This window comes from Saccostrea cucullata, unplaced genomic scaffold (genome assembly GCF_032062105.1).
Source record: "Saccostrea cucullata isolate Sc308-1 unplaced genomic scaffold, CSIRO_AGI_Scuc_v1 ctg2637, whole genome shotgun sequence".
Classification (NCBI taxonomy): Eukaryota; Metazoa; Mollusca; class Bivalvia; order Ostreida; family Ostreidae; genus Saccostrea; species Saccostrea cuccullata.
In genome coordinates this window covers 711-7,174 of record NW_026935146.1, presented here as the reverse complement: position 1 = coordinate 7,174, position 6,464 = coordinate 711, and the positions used below count along the sequence as shown (strand labels likewise).

General features: G+C 31.4%; 2 long non-coding RNA genes across 2 annotated transcripts; both read right to left on the bottom strand.

The window, feature by feature from the left end:
• Positions 1-2,014: 2,014 nt before the first annotated feature.
• On the bottom strand, positions 2,015-3,413 carry LOC134242024 (uncharacterized). The gene is made up of 3 exons (XR_009986786.1): positions 3,402-3,413; positions 3,100-3,208; positions 2,015-2,273 (listed from the first exon to the last, which is right to left on the bottom strand). It is a non-coding gene; the product is annotated as an uncharacterized LOC134242024 (long non-coding RNA).
• A 644-nt stretch (positions 3,414-4,057) lies between these two features.
• On the bottom strand, positions 4,058-6,234 carry LOC134242025 (uncharacterized). Its single transcript, XR_009986787.1, has 3 exons — positions 6,155-6,234; positions 4,322-4,459; positions 4,058-4,177 (listed from the first exon to the last, which is right to left on the bottom strand). It is a non-coding gene; the product is annotated as an uncharacterized LOC134242025 (long non-coding RNA).
• Between the last annotated feature and the right edge of the window lie 230 nt (positions 6,235-6,464).

Sequence of the window (6,464 nt, the reverse complement as noted above, 5' to 3'; positions counted from 1 at the left end):
TTTGTTTATTTAAAGCGATATTTTCTAAAAATAAATACAATGTAAAATGGTGTCGTCATTCCCTCACAACCTTTTTTAAAAGATTTATTATAATTAATTAAACTTCTCAAAATTACATGAACGGTTTAGAAAATATTTCGTGACAATATTAAATTTATTTCAAATTTGCTGTATTTTTAAATAAGATTTTTCTTGAGGAAAACAGATGTTGCTTCAATTTCTGAAAATTTATGAATATTCTCATAATATGATTTTAAAAGATCTTACCATATCCATAAACAGTAAGTAGAACTGTTATCATCAGACCCAAAGCTAGCATTGCGGCGCGTTGAGAGAGACACTCTTACCATTGAGGAAGTTGATTTATACAGTGTAAGAGAGTAAAAACTCAATCCCATTTGGTGCCACTTGATAAACAAGGCTATTTGTATATAAATGGTTTTGTTTTGAAAGATCTTACATTTTTTTTAGTATAAACATTGATGAAATCTATTTACATTTTAAGGAAATGATAAAATTATTTTTTATCTGCTTTGTGAAAGACTGTTTAAATACTTTCAAATTTCTTTCCTTGTTAAGATAAGGCACTGAATCAATACCACAAAAATGTGACAATTTAAATGAGACACATTGTATGATATCAGACTTCTATGCATGGGATATATATTTAAAGTATATAAAGCATGCCTATGTTAGAATATCTGAAAGGCTACCCGTACTTGCTAGAGTCTAAAATGTTTGGATTAATACTGTTTCACGCTTCTTCTGAAAATACCTTCCCATGGCTAATAACAAGTCATGTAAAAGTTAATACCCTTAAATCACTTGCTCTGTTCTGTTGCTCTTGTAAAATTGTATCTCTGACTGTATCTTTTAATGCTAAGATTTTTAAAGAACACTTCTGTCCTTTCTAATAAGAATTGGATTCATATACCTGTTAAGAATAGTTATTTTAGTTTATACCCCACCATGTAAATGGACATGATATATTAAGTTTGTCATGTCCGTTTTCCGTGGTTTCGTCTATCTGTCTGCCTGGAGTCGCGCTTAGCTCAGTTCAAAGTTTTAAAGACATTATTTAACGGCGAAATATTGCCCCCGGTAATTTCGAAATATTCTCATACTATGTTCGAATGAACACAATAGGGAGAAAACTAGTTAGATTAATTATGCATAGTAATCGAGTTTTACAGAATGATAGTTAAATTGTTCTTTAATCTTATGAAAGCAGTAAAATATTTCCGGTTCTATTCGTCCAAGAGTTGTCCTGATATAGGCAGGTTGTACAACAAACTGACAGTAATATAAGAGTCTCTTTTAAGAAGCAATATTTATGCTACCGAATGGTGCGTGTAACAAAAAGATAAATAATCTACACTCAGATTTTAAAGACAAAAAAAATGGAGATCGTCCTCGGTCTCGAAATGTTAATTGAAAGCTAAAGCTATAAAGCCGAGGCGGTTACAAGTATTCTGCATCATTCACGACAACAAGGACTTTGTTTCTATTCTACTAAAAATACGACAGATTTTTTCTAAATAGAGAAACGAATTAGGTCACCATGCTGCAGTAGCACTGTTCCATTTAGCACCAGAGTGTAAATTAGTTTGTTTACCTATGACTAGAATGCAGACGTCTTGTGCTGTTGTCCAATTAAAATTTGCCTTTTATTCAATATGAATATGTTTGTAGCTCATATCGATTAAAATTCTGTAATATACAATAACAAAATCAGTTTCCTATTTTAAACTTTATCACTAAAATCAGGAGCGTAAATATGGCGAAAGGAGATCCGTTAAACAGCCCCTGTTTTGCTTTAGACACCTACATTCATTAGCCACTTTCTGCAATATTACAGTGATTAAATTAGAAAAGACGACACATTGATGTGGTCTAATATATATATTTTATTTTTAAGTAAAATGTACATTTCAACCGCACAGGTTTGATATGGGTTTCCGATTTAATAATTTTTTGATGATATTGGTGATTTATTTGAGAATATTGTCTGTGGCATTTTTTTTAATCTCAGCAATAATCGAAGTAGAATATACAGCATACTATATACATAGCATATGAATGAAAATACATTGATGTTTTAGGAGAGTTTTTGGATTATTTCATATTCTGATGGTAGCGTTCTTTGTCCAAGCTCTTCATATGTTTTGTTATCCTCTGTAATTTTTGCAGATATATTATTCAAACCCATCCTTCCTGTGTCAGGTTTAAAGTTATCTTTGATACATTTTCTGCCTTGCCTTTGTTTTCGACGCCTAGATGTAGATAGAAATTTTCTTTTCAAAAATCAAAAACTTGTGATTTTTTCTTTACTCAGCAACATTTGCAGGTAAATTTTCCATATGAAATCTAATATGAAGAATTAAAGTTAATCAAGAGAGAGAGAGACTATTTGGGCATTTTACTTTTAAAAAAGTTCTTAGTGTTCTCTATCTTTTTTTGAACTATATTAATATTTATTACACACTTAGTAATAAATACAGGTTTTTTGCATATGCGATATGGCTGACGTCACAATAGCCGTATCAGTCCTGTAGGGCTGATATGGATTTGCGGGGCTGATAACCTGTATCAGCCCCGCAAATCCATATCAGCCCTGCAGGGCTGATACGGCTATTGTGACGTCAGTATCAAATTAAACCACAAAAACAGTACTTGTGATCATACACAATTTTGGGTGGGTTCATATTCTCTTAATTTTAACTTTTCGAAAATAAGGTTAATCTTAATTTACAAATACATGTAATAGATTATTTTCAATTTAGGAACGAGTGCATTGAAATAGAAGTAGAAACAAACGCAAATCGTATGAGACAATAGACCATGTACATGTATGTAAGAAGTCCGTACATGATTATTTACTTATTTTCCTCTCAACTTAATGTGTTCTGTATTTTATTACTAAGTATGTAATAAATATAATAATACATACCCTTTTCCACATCACATCCTGTATCAGCCCTCGACCAATATCAGCCCTCGGGCCTTCGGCCCTCTGGCTGATATTGGTGTCTCGGGCTGATACAGGATGTGATATGGAAAAGAGTATGTATTATTCTCTATGTATTGTATAAGACACACCTTTTAATACAGATATAAACAGCCAACACTATTAAAACTGTTAAACTAACACAAAAAGCTGCAAGAATTCCGTAAAATCGCACCATACAGTCATTTCCTTTCTCTAAAGCTGCAAAAAAAATCTATTCATAACTCAACTGTGCATTATTTGATTCCGAGTAAAGGTTAATGACATGCCGAACACACTTGTTTTCTTTCTTATTTTATGTTATATTTGATGATTTAATATTAAGTATGGATTTTAGACAAATGATGGGATTTGAATGTAAAGAACAGAAAGAGCATGAAAACGTTTCGAACACCTTGCATCCAGCTATCCACTTCTTTGGTGTTTGTTACAGCGGTCATATTCATGATGTTAGTCGTGTAATGATCTTAAAAAAAGATTAAAATAAAACTTGACTTTTCTTTTATTCAGTTTTTGCTTTCATCAAAAAAGACAACCTATAATAATCGATCTAAAAAAAATCTACAATTAGACTATGAATAAATCTTTGAACAGAGCTCAATACACAGAGCCAGTGAAACCCTGAGGTTGTACCTAGTTTATCTCATTTTTACCGATCACATATCTCTGGAGAAATTTGCATTGAAAAAAGAAATCAAAGTAATCCGTTTTCAGTTTCTTTTTTACTATAGTCAACAGGCAAGCTAACATTCGATCCAGTGAAGAATTATGTTTGCTATCAATATAATTAAAATAATAAAAAAAAATTCGTCATCGATAAATTCCGATGGTAAAATGTTGGAAACTGCAAGGGTTTTATTCTTATCTTTTACAGTCATGTAGAAATGTAAGGGTATATTCTTCTTATATAAGGTATACAAAAAAGAACGAAATATTATTTTTAATCTTCATGTTATTTTCAGAGAAAAACATCTTTCCTGATATAATTTTGGAAACTGAAAATACTTCTTTTAAATGAAATGAATGTACCTTGTTCGCATCGAGGCCCCTCCCAGCCAGGCTGACAACCATCCTCACATTCTCCTGTCCCTTTGTTACATTTATATGGTACTTTACAGTGTTCATTACAATTCTTTTGACAGTCAAAACCGAACTTTCCAGCAGAACATCCTAAATCGTTTTCATAAATTATATTGTTTCATTTCCTTTTCATACTTTTCATTTGGGGTAATGCTCAAATTGGCAAAAACTATGATAAGATTTTATGATAAAAAAGAAATACGTCACGTAATTGAATTATGAACAGAAATGTACCCGTTTTACAAAGTTGTCCCTCATATCCAGCATCACATCCGTCAAGGCAAGTACCATTGATGTGATGGCATTGTTTATATCCCAGACACGCTCCACATGTCTCTCTACAGTCTTGTCCATATCTTCCCCCATCACATTCTTTTGAAAACAAATTAAATAATATATAATTATTTCAATTATTGACATCTAATCGACGTACAAATTGTCGCTGAAAATATTCATTGACGAGCCCTTGCTCTAATAATATACATTTCATTGCATATATAAGTTGTAATAATTTGAAATGAGTTTGAAAATTCAAGATTTGACTCGTCTGTTTTCATATGTTTAAAAAACATCCAGAGACTGGTGGCAATAAAAATAATTTTATCAACACGTGTTCATAGAAAGTCTCATGATAACTGACATAGGATAGGAAAATGATTTTTATTAGCTGCCCATTATACATGTTTTAAAAGTTCAAAAACAAGGTTATGTTTAATTCAAACTATGGATATACTGACACGCAAAAGAAACGCAACAAGCAGTAATTTACAAATGTTTGATTTTTTTATCTTACCAATATCAAAAGCGAATAGAGTAAGACTAAAGTCACTTTTCAGAACATCAGAGATTTGATAAAAATGTTAAATATTTATCTGTTTACTTTACTCAGTAAAATATGACTGTTAAAACACCCCCCTCCCAGCCATTCAAGTAAAACTTGCAAGACTGCCCTAAATAACAATTGCAGCTTAATTACTACGATGCAATAGGGCCATTAATACCGAGATCTCAGCGAAGGAATTATTTTTTTTTGATATTTTTAAATGCCCATTTTTTATATAATTAGGTCGAATTTTCTCTAACTTAGAGCAGTGAAGTCACTCTTGGACTTCCAGTACAAGGTCTGTCCTCAATGCATATGATACGTAAGACCCTGCTGAGGCGAAATGTAGTGAAATTTCGCATCAGCAACTCTCCATCACCTTAACATTGTAATTTTCCAGCTAGAGCAATGGAAATGCGTACATAAGCCATATTCAAGTAGCCTTAGCATTGTTTCGGGAAACGAAAGTTGAGTTTATTTTTTGAAATATTGCTGCATTACTTATGATGAACTGTAAAAAACCCTCAAAACTCCATAATATTGCCATGTATTTTGTTAAACATGCAATTTTTGATTTCTGTTAAGCAGACTAAAACTTGACTTCCGGTTATGGTATGGAAATCGTTCAACCGTTAATTTACTGATGTTTACCACATTGAAGATATTCATAATTTTCAGATACAAAATTCTTTACTTTGCATAATTATTTTTATTTATTAGGGTGTTGCGTTTCTTTTGCGTGTCAGTATATAAATGCATGTACACTGGTTCTAATACAAATCATGCGACATTTTTATTCATATGATAATGAACAACTGTGTAGCCAAAAGAAAACAAAACTTATCTAAAATTGCAATATGATTTGAATTCATTCTAAAGATAACGGGATCTTGTATCCTAGTGGTAGGCCTGGTTTTGTGCTCTAGATATATATCTGATTCCGTGATCAATTCTCAATATTCGATTTCAATTGATTAGTTCAAATTGTAGGTTTCAACACTTTATATATTTTTGAGAAACCTTCGAAATTAAATATATACCTTGGTTGTCGGTTTGTAATATTGTATTCCTCAAAAGACTTTATTATCATATTGATCTCAAATAATTGATTAATATTTAACACATCTGTCAAAAATACCAAGAATGTACAAATTTAATGATATCTATTTTTGTTTTATTTAAAATAAACATTCATCAACCATGACCCGATTTTCACACATATAATACCCTTATGATTTACTCACTCAGTTCACATTGATGACCGTAGAATCCAGATTCACAATGTAGACATGCACCTGTTTTTGCTTGACAATAGGAATGTTTGCAATTTCTGGAACAGGGAATGGAACAATTTGCTCCATAGTATCCCGTTTTAATGCATCCTAAAGATTTATATATGAAAAAAAATAAAAGAAAGACATTTTTTTTCAATTTGTCATTAATTGTGACAGTGTAAACACTGTTTAAATCAATGCATGCTTGAAACATTTACATGTAAGATTGATACCCAAATTTCATCTACCCCGTGTGAATTCCCTGTATTTTGAAAAAAAA